At 42.6% G+C, this 14,883-nt stretch overlaps 1 pseudogene; it reads right to left on the reverse strand.

The window, feature by feature from the left end:
* Nucleotides 1-1,043: 1,043 nt before the first annotated feature.
* LOC148152272 (uncharacterized) lies at nucleotides 1,044-8,196 on the reverse strand (annotated as a pseudogene).
* Nucleotides 8,197-14,883: the final 6,687 nt, after the last annotated feature.

A 14,883-nucleotide genomic window follows, 5' to 3' on the forward strand; every position in this document is an offset into this window, starting at 1 on the left:
AACCCTGTGCTGTCCCTGTCCTGGGAGTGTTTGATGGGGACAACATAGAGGGAGCTTTACTCTGTATCTAACCCCGTGAGATCTTTACTCTGTATTTTACTGTACCAGTCTCAGGAGTGTTTGATGGGTACAGTTTAGAGGTAGCAATTCAGTTTAAAACAGTAGAGGTAGCTTTACTCTGTATCTAACCTTGTGCTGTACCTGTCCTTTGAGTGTTTAATGTGGACAGTGTAGAGATAGCTTTATGGTGTAACGAACCCCATGCTGTATTTGAGACAGAATACTAAAGAAAGAAATCGCTTGATTCCATAGCACCTGGTGACCTCCAATTTCATAATCATGAATTCATCTCAAGTATTGGGATGCAGTGGGAGGAACAGTCTCCCAGGCTCCAGGGATTTGGACGGGGGCCTGTATAAATTAGCAGTGGAGACTGAAACCTTGGCCTCTCCTCACCACAGTGATCAATCCAGAGTCGAACTGCTGCAAGAGACAAACTGATTGGAAAGCTCAGGCATCAGCTCTCCACATGAGGGCTGTGTTGGATTAATTTATTACTCAGAGATTCAGAAACACTGTGGATATGATGGCCCCCAATCCAGGGACTGATAGGGTTTGGGTGCTTGTTTCCAAAGTCCTGGATTTGCAGAAGTGTCGATTCAGTGTAGAGAAGCTCCACTATGCTGATCCATGGACAAATGTAAGGAGCCAAGGATGGGTTGAGAGTGATAGCAGGAAAGGATTGGTAATGAGTGTGGTGTCATTACCAGAACTGTAACTATTACATAGTGTGATGATGCTGACTGTTAGCAGATTGTTCCCTGAACGGCTCTGTCTGTCTGTGAGAATTCCAAGAAGGGATTCAGGTATCTTGTCCATAATTCTTATTTTTTTATTGGCTAGAGGTACAGATTTTATGTCATGCAAAACATCAAGGCAACTGGGGTAATGTACCCAGTAGGTAGAGGCAGCCATAGAGGACATGTTGAGTAGAGAATGTTCACAGAAGGAAGGGGCTGTGTTCAACAATTCGCCCGAGGGAGTTACTGTAAAATGCTTTTGGAGAGGTTGTCAACCAGGAATGGGGGTTTGGCCAGGCTGTTGCAGATGGGTCTTAATCTGCTTAACTGTTCCTCATCGTATTCAGGATTTTGGCCACAGTTTGAACAGTTTCTGTCCTAGGTCCCATCGGGGATGAACTCAATGAACTCTGGAGTGGTGGAGATAACACATGGCTCTCTCAATCGCAGCCGCTGGGCTGCAGCACCTCTGCCAATTGGTCTGTCACTGTTCGAGCTGTGAAGCTTTACCCTCCTATCTTCTGTCTGTCCCAGGCTCCTCAATTCCTTGTCATTCCCGGGAATTTTCTGCAAGATTCTCCTCGTCTTGTACCTGACGGGGATGAACTTCTTCCCAAAGTTGCCACTTCGAAACACCAAAGGTCTCAGGGCTTCTCTCACAAATGGTCTGTGTGTCTCCAGCTCCAGATCCACGTCGAGCAGTTGGAAGACTGGCCTGAGCTGTTTCCTGGGGAATTGGCTAGGCTTCAACCTTTGAATGGAAGTAACATTCCCAAACTCATCAAAGGTCACGCTGTTGTTTAACGGTAGTCGACTGTGCTGGATTTTGAGAACATTCTGGAAATAGGATGTCATTCTGTAAATCTCACAGGGAGGGGGAGGGAGCTCTTCAATACAGGGTGGAGAGTCGAATTGTTGGAACAAATCCTTTTCTGTCTCAGCCAAAGACTTGGTAATGTCCTTCAGCTTGGCTGAACTGAGAGCTCCCCGATGGGGCTTATATCTGTGTCTTTTCTTCAGGACTTTGGGCTGTGTTTGTGGTTCATCTGGTATTGCCAATTCCTCGGGTTTCTCAGCATCAATAACTTCATCAGGTTTCTGATGGGAAAACACAAGAACAAAATGGTTACCAGAAATGACAGGTTACTCACTTTTTTTAAATAATACTCAACTACACAATCCAAATTGTAGTCAAATATGTCACCATGCTTTAGGAATGATATGAAGACACGGTGTCTCAGGAGACCCGGGTTCAAGTCCTACCTTCACCAGAGATGTGTAATAATATCCTCCTGAACACATCGATTAGAAAACTGGTTCATAATAAATAAAAGGATATGAAAGCTTTGGAAAGAATGGGGCGGGTGCAGTTCATAGTAATGTAGACAAACAGACACACCAAGTTATAGGAGAAAGCGAGGTCTGCAGATGCTGGAGATATCAGAGTTGAGAGTGTGTTGCTGGAAAAGCACAGCAGGTCAGGCAGCATCTGAAGAGCAGGAAAATCGACATTTTGGGTGGGAGCCCTTCATCAGGAATTCCTGCCTGACCTGCTGTGCTTTTCCAGCAACACACTCTCGACACCAGGTTATAATCCAACAGGTTTATTTGGAAGCACTAGCTTTCGGAGCGCTGCTCCTTCGTTATGCAGATGCTACCTGGTGAAGGAGCAGCGCTCCGAAAGCTAGTGCTTCCAAATAAACCCGTTGGACTATAACCTGGTGTTGTGTGAATTTTAACTTTGTCCACCCAGTGGACCCCTCCACATCATAGACAAATAGGATAGACCGAACGTATGTAATTAGAGTGAACTAGAGGCCATATGTGAGGAGGAAGAGATTTTGAGGTAATCTAAGAAAGAATATTTTTCACCCAGAGGTTGGTAGAAATATGGAACTCGCTGCCTGACAGTGTGGTGGAGGCGGCTACACTCACAACATTTAAGAACCATCTGGATGAGCACTTAGAATGTCAGGGTCCATAGTAGGCTATGGACCGAGAGCCCGTAAATGGGATTCGTCTCGTACCGAGTCATTCTCTTCTTCTGTATTTTTAATTGTGGACTGAATAGCAAAAGAATAGTTCGTAAAACCAAAGATTGCTGAAGGATTGCGACACTTTGTGGACAGCAGATAACCTGACTGTCATCAAGTGATTTTTAAACAAAGCTGAGTAACTTCTTTCAAAAGGTCATGAATCTGTGAAAGTCTCTATCCCAGAGTGTAGTGAACATCAGGACATTGAATAAATCTAAAGAGGAGACAGACCGAACAGCTGTTGGTTCGAGCAGTAGTTGAGGATTTGCAGATGCATTGGAACCAAGGGATGTGTACAAATGGAGATTGAGCTGGCAAACCTAGCTGATTGGTCTGTGTGCCAGTGAACAGTTATCGATGACAAAGGCCTTCTGCCCACCTGATTGGTTCCCAGGTAGGTAAACACTTGCAGCTGCAAACGGGTTAGGGAGAAGACATAAGATCTCCACAAGCTCAGGAACTCTCTCTGTTCTCTTAACTTGAAGAAAACCAGTTAATAGCTTCTTCAGCAGTTAGGGTGAATTTTTAATAAATCATAGACCTTTATAAATATAAACCAGTCAGCTTGTGCTTCCTGCAAACAAGTGATACCAACTTTTAAAGTGTTTGTGATTCACCTTTAGAATTAATGTTTCTGTGTGGGCACCACTAATAGATTTTTGTTTGTCGGTTTGCAGATTGTTTTGCAATCCTGCAAGGTTCTGGAATTTTATTTTAAGCATCCATAGCTTAAAGAAGGAGATTTTTAAAAAGTTTCATTTTGAGTTTTGAACAGTCCTACAGAAGTCTTGGCTGAAGATTGGTCTCCCCGGGTTGGAGAATTTCACAGATGCATGACCCTTTGAGAGAGGTCATTCCTCCTCACCTTCATTTTAAAGGAAAGAAGTGAGGAAAGGGGTCAGAGGAGGTTTTCTAAACTGATTCTCGGAATGAGTGGGTTGTCTTATGGGGAAAGGTTGGCCTTGTTTTCACTTGAATTTAGGAGGGGGGGGGGGGGGGGAGGGGTGACTTGTTTGAACACTCAGAATAGTCTAAACACGGTGGATGTGCAAAGGACTTTTCATCTTACACGTCAGTCCAGAAATAGGACAGAACTGAGGAGAATGTTTTTTCTCTGAGGGGGTTATGCAATATTGGAACTTTGCCTTAGCAGGTTGTGAAGATGGGGTTCAAAGGATATTTTTTAGATTGGAGATGGACAGATTCATATTATGCTGTGGAATGAAGAGTAACCAGAGGTAGCTAGGAATGTGGAATTTGAAACTCAAACAGAGGCACAATGACTGATAGAGTAGGTTCGAGGTGCCAAATGGTGTATTTCTGCTCCTGTTTTGGTGGAGGTAAATACAATTACAACATTTAAAATATATTTGGACGGGGAATGAATAGGAAAGTTTTAGAGGAATATGAGCCAAATGCTGACAAATGGGACTAGTTCAGTTTGGGAAACATAGTCGGCATGGACTGGTTGGGCCAAAGGGTCTGTTTCCATGCTGTATGATCTTTGGCTCTATATAGCTTTCCATTCTCATATACATACTTCTATTCTCAAAGATGTTTGGAATTCAATATTTGAGCAATTTGGTTTGTTGATCTTCTGTTGCTTGCCATTCTGAAATGATCTTCTGTTCCAGTCTTCAGAGGAAGGAGCTGTGAGTCCCATCTACTGTGCTGTATCAAAGGAAATGGATGGTGTCTCTGGAAAGTACATCGATAGTGACTGCTCCCTCACTCTGCCCAGTCCATCAGCACAAGACCAAGCTTTAGCTAAAAAGCTGTGGGAAGTCAGTGAGTCATTCACTGGCCTTGCAAATGACAAGAGTCAAGTTAATGCAATGTGAATGATTCCTCCAGGTATCTCCTCAGGCATTAACCCCACTGTCAGAAATCTCCATTTCTCCAAAATCCTCCTGTCTCCTGCCCTCCATTCCTTCTCTTTGCAGCAAGACCAGGGCACTGTCTAGCCTTGAGCTGACAAATGGACAATTAATATTCATGCCACATAGGTGCCACACAATGACCATTCCTAACAAAGTTAAAAATCACCCAACACCAGGTTGTAGCCCAACAGGTTTATTTGGAATTACTAGCTTTCATCAGGTAACTAGTGGGGCAGGATCATAAGGCACAGAATTTATAGCAAACGATCACAGTGTCATGCAATTAAAACAATATATTGAGCAAACCTAGATTGCTGTTAAGTCTTTCATCTTGTTATGAAGTAGTAGGTGTACTCTACCTTTAAGAGAGAGTGAAAGCTGGCAAGGACTTAACAAGCACAGAGTGTGCTAAAAAAATTAAAAATGTAACATTTGGCAGTGAAACAAATAGCTGAGCTGTTACTCTGGTACACAACAAATTCGAATTTGACCAATCGGTTTAAATTATGCCTAAAGATACCAAAGTCGAAACAAATTTGAATTTTATTGTTTTGATGACATCAAACCAATGAGACGATCGAATGTCTTGGGATATAAAAATCGGGCATTTTGAGCAGTTAGCCAGAGCAGCAAAGAGCACACACAAACACAGTCGGCTTGCAGAATCGCTCTCTGAAAGGTACCTGTTCATATGAAATCTGTGTAGCAGAAGACCCAAGACCGAGAAAAATCTGCAGTGGAACATTCAGAGGAGAATCGACACAGCTGACTGGTTTTGAAATTTGAATTTTTTGTAAATCTTAATCAGGTGTTTTATCGGATCAGTATATTGTTGTAGAGTGGGAGGTAGATAAATCATTAAGTCAAAGGAGGTTTACAGTAAAGATAGTTGTTGTTTAATGTTTTCTTTTTCTTGTAGTTAAATAATAAATTGTTAATTTTTTTAAATAGTGGGATTTGGTAGTTCTTTGTCACTCAGTTTTACAGATTATGAGCGAGGTGAGCTTTTCTGTGTCTGGTTTAAATTAACAGAAGGGTTTACCCTGTGTCATAACAATCTTTTATAATGGGTTGCAGGTTTTGGTTCATTCAGATGTAAATCTCAAAATTTCTTTTAAGTCACTTTCTCAAGATAACTTATGGTTTTATAAAAAAAGGTCACATCTCAGTCAGACAATGCATTAAAGGTGTGAGGTTAGAGTCTGTCTGTATCTCAATCTTGAGTCAGACTGGTTCTATTTCCAAAGTAGGAATTTATAAAATGTTATATGGATTGACTGCCTGCAGGTTGTGCGCTTTTGTGCAAATTCACCCCATAGACTTATATGTGCATTTGTGTGTATGTGTGTGTGAGTCTGAGAGGATGTGAGAGAGTGTGTGTTTGTGTGTGTGCGTACTTGGTAGAGTGTGACGAAGTATAAGCCTGTGAGAGGGTGTGTGCATGGGTGTGAGTGTGAGGGTGTAGTGTGTGTGTCTGAGAGACAAAGAGCGTCTGTGGGGTGAAATTCCATTTGCAGAATATTTTGCTCAGAAAGCACACAACCTGCAGGCAGTCAATCCATATGACATTTTAAAAACCCCTACTTTGGGAATAGAACCACTCTGACTCAAGATTGGGAAACAGACAAACTCTAACCTCACACCTTTAATGCATTGTCTGAGAAGTTACCTTTTAGTTTATAAAACCTTAAGTTATCTTGAGAATGTGAATTAAAGCAAGTTCTGGGATTTACATATTAATGAACCGAAACTTGCAACACATTCTCAAAGATGAAAACTTAACAATCCAGGTTTGTTCAATATATCATTTTGACTTCTATAATCTTTTGACACTATAATCTTTTGTTATAAATTTTGTGTCTTTTGATCTTATACTCCACAATCACCTGATGAAGGAGCAGCGCTCTGAAAGCTAGTGCTTCCAAACAAACCTGTTCGACTATAACCTGGTGTTGTGTGATTTTTAATTTCATTTTGAACAAGACAGAGTTTAACCATCATCCCTTGACCTTCAGTGGTGTTACCGTTTCCACCAAATCAACATCAAGAAACTGAATTGGACTTGCTATATAAATACAATGGCTACAAGAGCAGGCCGTGTGAGACAATGACCGAGTGTTATTATCGCTGAACTATTAACCCAGAGATGCATGTAATGTTCTGGGGACCCAGTTCAAGTCCTGCCATAAATTCAATAAAAATCTGGAATTAACAGACTAATAATGACCATGAATCCATCGGCAATTGTCATAAAAACCGGCCTGGTTCACTACTGTCCTTCAGAGACAGAAACTGCCATCCTTATGTGGTCTGACCTACATGTGAATCCAGACCCACAGCAATGTGATTGACGTTTAGCTGCCCTGTGGGGCAATTAGGGAGGAACAAAAAATGCTGACCTGGCCAGTGATGCACACATCCTGAGAATGAATTTTTAAAAATGGTCAGAGGCCAGGAATCCTGCAGTGAGTAACTCACCTCCTGACTCTCCAAGGCACAGGTCAGGAGTGTGATGGAATACACCCCAGTTGCCTGGATGGGTGGAGCCCTAACAACACTCAAGAAGCTTGATACCATCCAGGACAAAGTAGCCCGCTTGATTAGCCCTGCATCTACAAACATCTACACTCTCCGCCACTGACACTCAGTGTGTACTATCTACAAGATGCACTGCAGAAATTCATCAAAGATTCTCAAGACACCACCTTCCAAACACATGACCACTTCCACCGAGAAGGTCAAGGGCAGCAGATACATGGGAATACCACTCCCTGCATGTTCTCCTCCAAGCCACTCACCATCCTGACTTGGAAATATATCACCGTTCCTTCAATGTTGCTGGGTTAAAATGCTGGAATTCCCTCTCTAAGGGCATTATGGGTCAACCCAAAGCACATGGACTGCAGCAGTTCGAGAAGGCAACTCACCCCCACCTTCTCAGGAGGAATCACTACGGCATGAATGAATAAACTAATCCCCATCTTCCTCCATTTTCACTCTGGTGGCAACTCAGTCTTCTTAGCATAATGTCAGCTGCTGCTAATTTATTGAGAAGTGCAGGGAAACATAGCTTAGTCAAATTCTGTACAGCCTATCTGTCTCAGGAAAATAAAACTACTGATTGGCTAAGCCCAGGTCTCGTGTGTCTGTCCATTCCTGACCACCTCGAAGCTTGGTGCAAGGATTAGAGTCTCCAATTACACACAAACATCACTGAATTAGGTGTTATTCAACTCCTCAGCGATGTGATGGATTTTCCAAGGACTTATCAAATTATTCTCACTCCCTCTGCAGAGATTTACAGAAAAAACATCACCTCAGATAAATGACTACATGAACCTTGTCACTGTTATCAAGTCAATAATAGCTGGATCATTCCAGGTTTGGAGGGCAGAAGAGTCTGTTCCTGTGCTGTATTGTTCATGTTCTTTGTTTACTCAGAGTCTAACACAGGTATACCTCAGTAAGCATGAGCGCCATCTCAGACATAATAAGACAACCATATTTGATTTGATATTGCATAACCCCATGTTGAAAGAAAATGTAAGAATTTGGTTTGAGAAAAAAATGGAAAAGTGAGTAAAGGTCATATGACCAGATACATCAGCACCCAGACCATGTTTTAACTTTTGTCCATTTTAAAACTGTGAACTGAATTGAGAAAGAGCTGTTTCAGACGTGCACATTTTAAAAGGAAGGAATTTGATACCCTTCAGAGATCTTGCTTGTGTTGCTTTGAATTCCCAGATGAACTGGAGCCAAGGGATGGTTTACAAGTGAAGCTGATTGGTTTTTGAACTAGGATCTCTGCCCATTCATAAATCTGTTAATGGCTGTTAGGTAGCTGAAGATCTTGGGCTCTGAACAGGACAGAGAGAACTCAGGTCAAACTAGAGAGAAAACATTAAAAATCATACAACACCAGATTATAGTCCAAGTTTTATTTGGAAGCACTAGCGTACGGAGCACTGCTCCTTCATCAGGTAGCTGTGTGACAGGATCATAACACACAGAATGGCCTCAATGGGGACCTTGGGTTATGTCACATTACAGGTGACCCCACTACACTGTACACTCTCTCATACACACACACACTCTTACATACTCACACACTCACGCACATCCTCTCACACACACACACACTCTTACATACTCACACACTCACGCACATCCTCTCTCATACACACACACACACTCTTACATACTCACACACTCACACACATCCTCTCTCATACACACACACACACACTCTTACATACTCACACACTCACACACATCCTCTCTCACACACACACACTCTTACATACTCACACACTCACGCACATCCTCTCTCACACACACACACACACACACACACACATACAGCCCCCAGACTCACTCCCATGCACACACCTTTTACAGGCTTATACTTCATCACACTCACACATACACACTCTACCAAGCATGCACACATGCAAAACACACACTGTCTCATGCACACTCGCACACACTCACACTCTCTCTCATGCACACACACACATATAAATCTATATGGTGAATTTGCATTTACAGAATTATATTTGCAGATACATTCTATTTTGCTCAAAAAGCACATAACGTGCAAGCAGTCAATCCATATAAAACATTTTATAAATTCTTACTTGGGAAATAGAACCAGTCTGACTAAGATTGGGACACAGACAGACTCTAACCTTACACCTTTAATGCATTGCCTGAGCTGAGACGTTACCTTTTTTTTAATAAAACCTTAACTTATCTCGAGAATGTGACTTAAAAGAAGTTTTGGGAATGACATGTTAATGAACCGAAACCTGCAACCCATTTTAAAAGGTAAAGACTTAACATCAATCAAGGTTTGCTCAATATATCATTTCAGTTGCATGACACTGTAATCTTTTGCTATAAATTCTGTGTCTTATGATCCTGTCCCACAGCTACCTGATGAAGAAGCAGCGCTCCAAAAGCTAGTGCTTCCAAATAAACCTGTTGGACTATAACCTGGTGTTGTGTGACTTTTAACTTTGTCCACCCCAGTCCAACACTGACACCTCCACAACAGAGAGAAAACCGCAGGTCTGCATCACCCAAACAACTCGCTCTCAAGACCAGACCAAACTCCCTTAAAATATATTAAGAAGATAGCCTAGACCCTAACTTTTCCTTATTTTAAAGGTGAGGGTCAGGTGCTGTGGTCCAGCTGCAATTCGATTGGTCAAACTACTCGATGTCAAGCAAAACACACTTTATTTTTACACGACCGTTAAAATATAGACAAAATAATAGAACTGACTTAACTGTAACTCTATTGAAATGTTTAACAAAGTAGTATATATACTAACTCCTAATAATTAACTGTTCCAATATAGTAAATCCTATAAACACACCCTTAGCAAAGGCAAATTCAGTAAAATAGATTGTCTCGAGCAGCAGCCAGAGAATCCCAGCTTTTAGCTGTAACAGACAGGTGTAAGAGCTTCCACATCCAGCTTCAAGACCCCAGCAACTGCTGAAAGCTAAAACTAAAAATCCTGGTTCTCTGGGAGCATGACCACACCCATTCAGGCTGCTTCTATTATTCCAGCTTTTAAAAATGCATGGCCTCACAAGGTGTTTACTTTATTGGCTGTGAGCAGATCACACAGCACCTCTGTCTCAACCCTTCTTCATAAAAAAGGGACAAAGTACACCTTTAAAAGCTGTAGTATTGTCACACAATTATTTGCAGTAATCCACTTCAAAGCTGAGAAAAACAGCTTCCACTTTCTTTAGCAGAGGCTGTAAGTTGTGAATTGGATAAGTCAGAGACCTTTCAAAGACAATGGAAAACCTCTTCAAAATACTGTGCCAATGCTGGAGATGTAAAACAAATCACAAAGTGCTGGAGAAACTCGACTGGTCTGTCAGCATCTGTACAGACAGAAACAGAGATAACATTTCAACTGCTGTATGAATCTCTGTCAGAACCCTTCTTCTGCTCTGTTCGTTTCTCACCAGTACAAACAGACACCCCGTTCTACATTTAAAAGCAGCCCCCAAGTTGTGATTAGGTTCTGAATGCAAGTTGGAACTCAATAAGGACATCATAATATAGCTCTGCAGCCTTACCCCAGTGAAGTGTAAGCTGATGTGGGTTACCAGAAGACCATAAGACATAGGAGCAGAAATTAGGCCATTCAGCCCATCAAGTCTGCTCTGCCAATCATGGCTGATAAGTTTCTCAAACCCATTCTCCTCATTACCCTTTATCCCCTTGATAATCAAGGACCTATCTATCTCGCCTCAGGCGACTGACTGTGTGGAGTTTGCACATTCTCCCCGTGTCTGTGTGGGTTTCCTCCGGGTGCTCCGGTTTCCTCCCACACTCCAAAGATGTGCAAGTCAGGTGAATTGGCCATGCTAAATTGCCCATAGTGTTAGGTAAAGGGGTAAATGTAGGGGTATGGGTGGGTTACGCTTCGGCGGGTCGGTGTGGACTTGTTGGGCCGAAGGGCCTGTTTCCACACTGTAAGTAATCTAATCTAATCTCTGTCTTAAATATACTCAATGACCTGGCCTCCACAGCCTTCTGTGGCAGTGATTTCCACAGACTCCCCACTCTCTGGCTGAAGACGTTTCTCCTTATCTCCATTCTAGAGGGTCTTCCCTTTACTCTAAGGCTGTGCACTCGGGTCCTAGTCTTTCCTGCCAATGGAAATATCTTCTCAACATCTACTCTGTCCAGGCTGTTCAGTATTCTGTAAGTTCCAATTAGATGACCCCCATCCTTCTAAACTCCATCGAGTATAGACCCAGAGTTCTCAAAAGTTCCTCATATGTTAAATTGTTCATTTCTGGAACCATTCTTGTGAACCTCCTCTGAACTCCAGGGCCAGTACAGCCTTCCTAAGATATGGGGCCCAAAACTGTGTACAACATTCCAAATGTGGCCTGACCACAGCCTTGTAGGTAAAAACAATGACTGCAGATGCTGGAAACCAGATTCTGGATTAGTGGTGCTGGAAGAGCACAGCAGTTCAGGCAGCATCCAAGGAGCAGCGAAATTGACGTTTCGGGCAAAAGCCCTTCATCAGGAATAGTTTTAGTATATTAGCTTGAATCAGTTCAAGTCGGTTAACTTGGTAATTTTAGATGCTATTTACAAAACATATACATTGCCTGACAGACAAGACCAAAGTGCTGCTTTGTCTAAATACGTTCACCTCATAGCTGTCTGGGCTCTCAGCCAAACTCCTTAATATATTCTAATGAAAATACTGTGGAGAGCTGAAATCAAAACAGAACGTGCAAGAGAAACTCAGCAGGTCTGGCAGTAGTTCAGAACTGAATGAGGTATTTTTGGCTGAGAGCCCAAACAACTAGCGCCTGCAGCCGAATGAAATACCTGAGCCTTTGTGCTTAATTGACAATGCTGGCTCTCATGGAACATAGAAGAGTGCAGCACAGTACAGGCCCTTCGGCCCGCGATGCTGTGCCAGCCTTTCATCCTACTTTAAGATGAAACGAACCTACATTGTACTACCTGCAGTCCTCCTTTTCTCCTATCTTCCATGTGCCTATCCAAGAGTAGCTTAAATGTCACCAATGTCTCTGACTCTACTACTACAGCTGGCATTGCATTCCACACACCCACCACTCTCTGTGTAAGGACCTACCTCTGACATTACAGCGCAGTACAGGCCCTTCGGCCCTCGATATTTCCCCTAAACCTTCCTCCAATCACCTTAAAATGATGCCCCCTTGTAATAACTATTTCTGTCTTTGAAAAAGTCTCTGGCTATCCACTCTCTCTCTGCCTCATCATTTTGTACACCTCCTTCAAGTCACCTCTCATCCTTCTTTGCTCCAATGAGGAAAGCCCTAGCTCCCTCAACCTTTCTTCATAAGACATGCCCTCCAGTCCAGGCAGCATCCTGGTAAATCTCTTCTGCACCCTCTCTGAAGCTTTCACATCTTTTCTATTGGGGACCAGTAATCAGAACCGTACACAATATTCCAAATGTGGTCTAACCAGGGCTATATACAGCTGCAATATAATCTCACAGCTCTTAAACTCAGTCCCCCTGCTAATGAAAGCTAGCACATGATATGCCTGCTTAATAACCCTATCAACTTGAGTGGCAACTGTCAAGGATCTATGGATGTGGAACCCACCATCCCTCTATTTCTCCACACTGCCAAGAATCCTGCCTTTAACCCTGTAAGCTGCATTCAAATTTGACCTTCCAAAATGAATTACTTCACACTTTTCCAGGTTGAATGCCATCTGCCACTTCTCAGCCCAGCTCTGCATCCTGTCAATGTCCCGTTGCAACCTACAACAGCCCTCCACACTACCCACAATTCCACCAACCTTAGTGTCATCAACAAACTTACTAACTCACCCTTACACTTCCTCATCCAAGTCATTTATAAAAATCACAATGGGCAGAGGTCCCAGAACTGATCCCTACAGAACACCACTGGTCACTGAGCTCTAGGCTGAACACTTTCCATCAACTATTCTGTTTTCTATGGGCCAGCCAATTAAGTATCCAGACAGCCAGATTTCCCTGTATTCCATGCCTTCTTACTTTCTGAATGAGACTACCGTAGGGAACCTTATCAAATGCCTTGCTAAAGTCCATATACACCACATTCACCTTCATCAATGTGTTTTGTCACATCCTCAAAGAATTCAATAAGGCTTGTGAGGCATGACCTGCCCCTCACAAAGCCATGCTGATTATCTCTAATCAAGCTATGCTTTTCCAAGTCATGTGTGTGTCACTTGGCAGAGGATAGAACGTGAGGTGAGCTGATTCACCAATTGGTAACCTTCCTGAAGATGGACATCAGGCCCTGTACTAACTCTGACAGAGGCAATTAGTGCCATCAGCAATTAACGCAGGGTGGATTTCTCTTATTCTATAAAGCATTATTGAATGAAAAGGTTTTTAACAACAGTAGTCTCATGATCACAGATTTTTAATTCAGTACTTCATTGAATTCAAACCTCAGCACATACTGTTGTGGGATTTGAACCTATGCTGACAGGACATTAACTTGGAGCTCTTGGTTACTAATTGGCGACAATACCACTACTCTAGCAGCTCCCTACAACAGTCAGCCAAATATTTCAGTTTGCACAATTCATTCTCCCATATAGGTTCCATATCCTCTTCTTTCTCTGATACTCTGTTGTTAAGGCCCAGGATATTGTTTGCTCACCTGTCCTGGTTTAAGGACTGAAACCACCTTTAATGTTGGTGACATTATACAGCCAAGGCCCTCTGCTCCTGCATCCCCGTACCGAATTGTATCTTTTTTTAATTGTCTTTCTGGTTTCATCTTCCAAAATTAATCCCATTACACTTCTTGACACTAATCTGCCACCAACCAATTTACCCCTTTTTCATTCACTAGCAACTGAAGAGGAAAGTGCAGGGCAAGGCGGGGGAAATTAACAGTGGATATGTATCTAACCCCATGCTATCCCTGTCTGGGAGTGTTTGATGGGGACAGTGTAGTGGGAGCTTTACTCTGTATCTAACCCCATGTTCTAGGAGTACTGTGATGACAGTGTCAAGGAAGCTTTACTTTCAGTTTAAAGAGTACAAGGTGCTTTACTCTGTATGTAACCCCATGCTGTCCCTGTCCTGGGAATGTTTGATGGGGGCAGTGGAGAGGGAGCTTTACTCTGTATCTAACCTTTTACTGTTCCTGTCCTGGGAGTGTTTGATGGGGACAGTGTAGAGGGAGCTTTACTCTGTATCTAACCCCGTGCTGTCCCTGTCCTGGGAGTGTTTGATGGGGACAATGTAGAGGGAGCTTTACTCTGTATCTAACCCTGTGAGATCTTTACTCTGTATTTTACTGTACCAGTCTCAGGAGTGTTTGATGGGTACAGTTTAGAGGTAGCAATTCAGTTTAAAACAGTAGAGGTAGCTTTACTCTGTATCTAACCTTGTGCTGTACCTGTCCTTTGAGTGTTTAACGTGGACAGTGTAGAGATAGCTTTATGGTGTAACGAACCCCATGCTGTATTTGAGACAGAATACTAAAGAAAGAAATCGCTTGATTCCATAGCACCTGGTGACCTCCAATTTCATAATCATGAATTCATCTCAAGTATTGAGATGCAGTGGGAGGAACAGTCTCCCAGGCTCCAGGGATTTGGACGGGGGCCTG

The sequence above is a fragment of the Chiloscyllium plagiosum genome, unplaced genomic scaffold (assembly GCF_037043375.1).
Source record: "Chiloscyllium plagiosum isolate Xiang-an unplaced genomic scaffold, Cpla_swu_hap1 HiC_scaffold_1, whole genome shotgun sequence".
NCBI classification, from domain to species: domain Eukaryota; kingdom Metazoa; phylum Chordata; class Chondrichthyes; order Orectolobiformes; family Hemiscylliidae; genus Chiloscyllium; species Chiloscyllium plagiosum.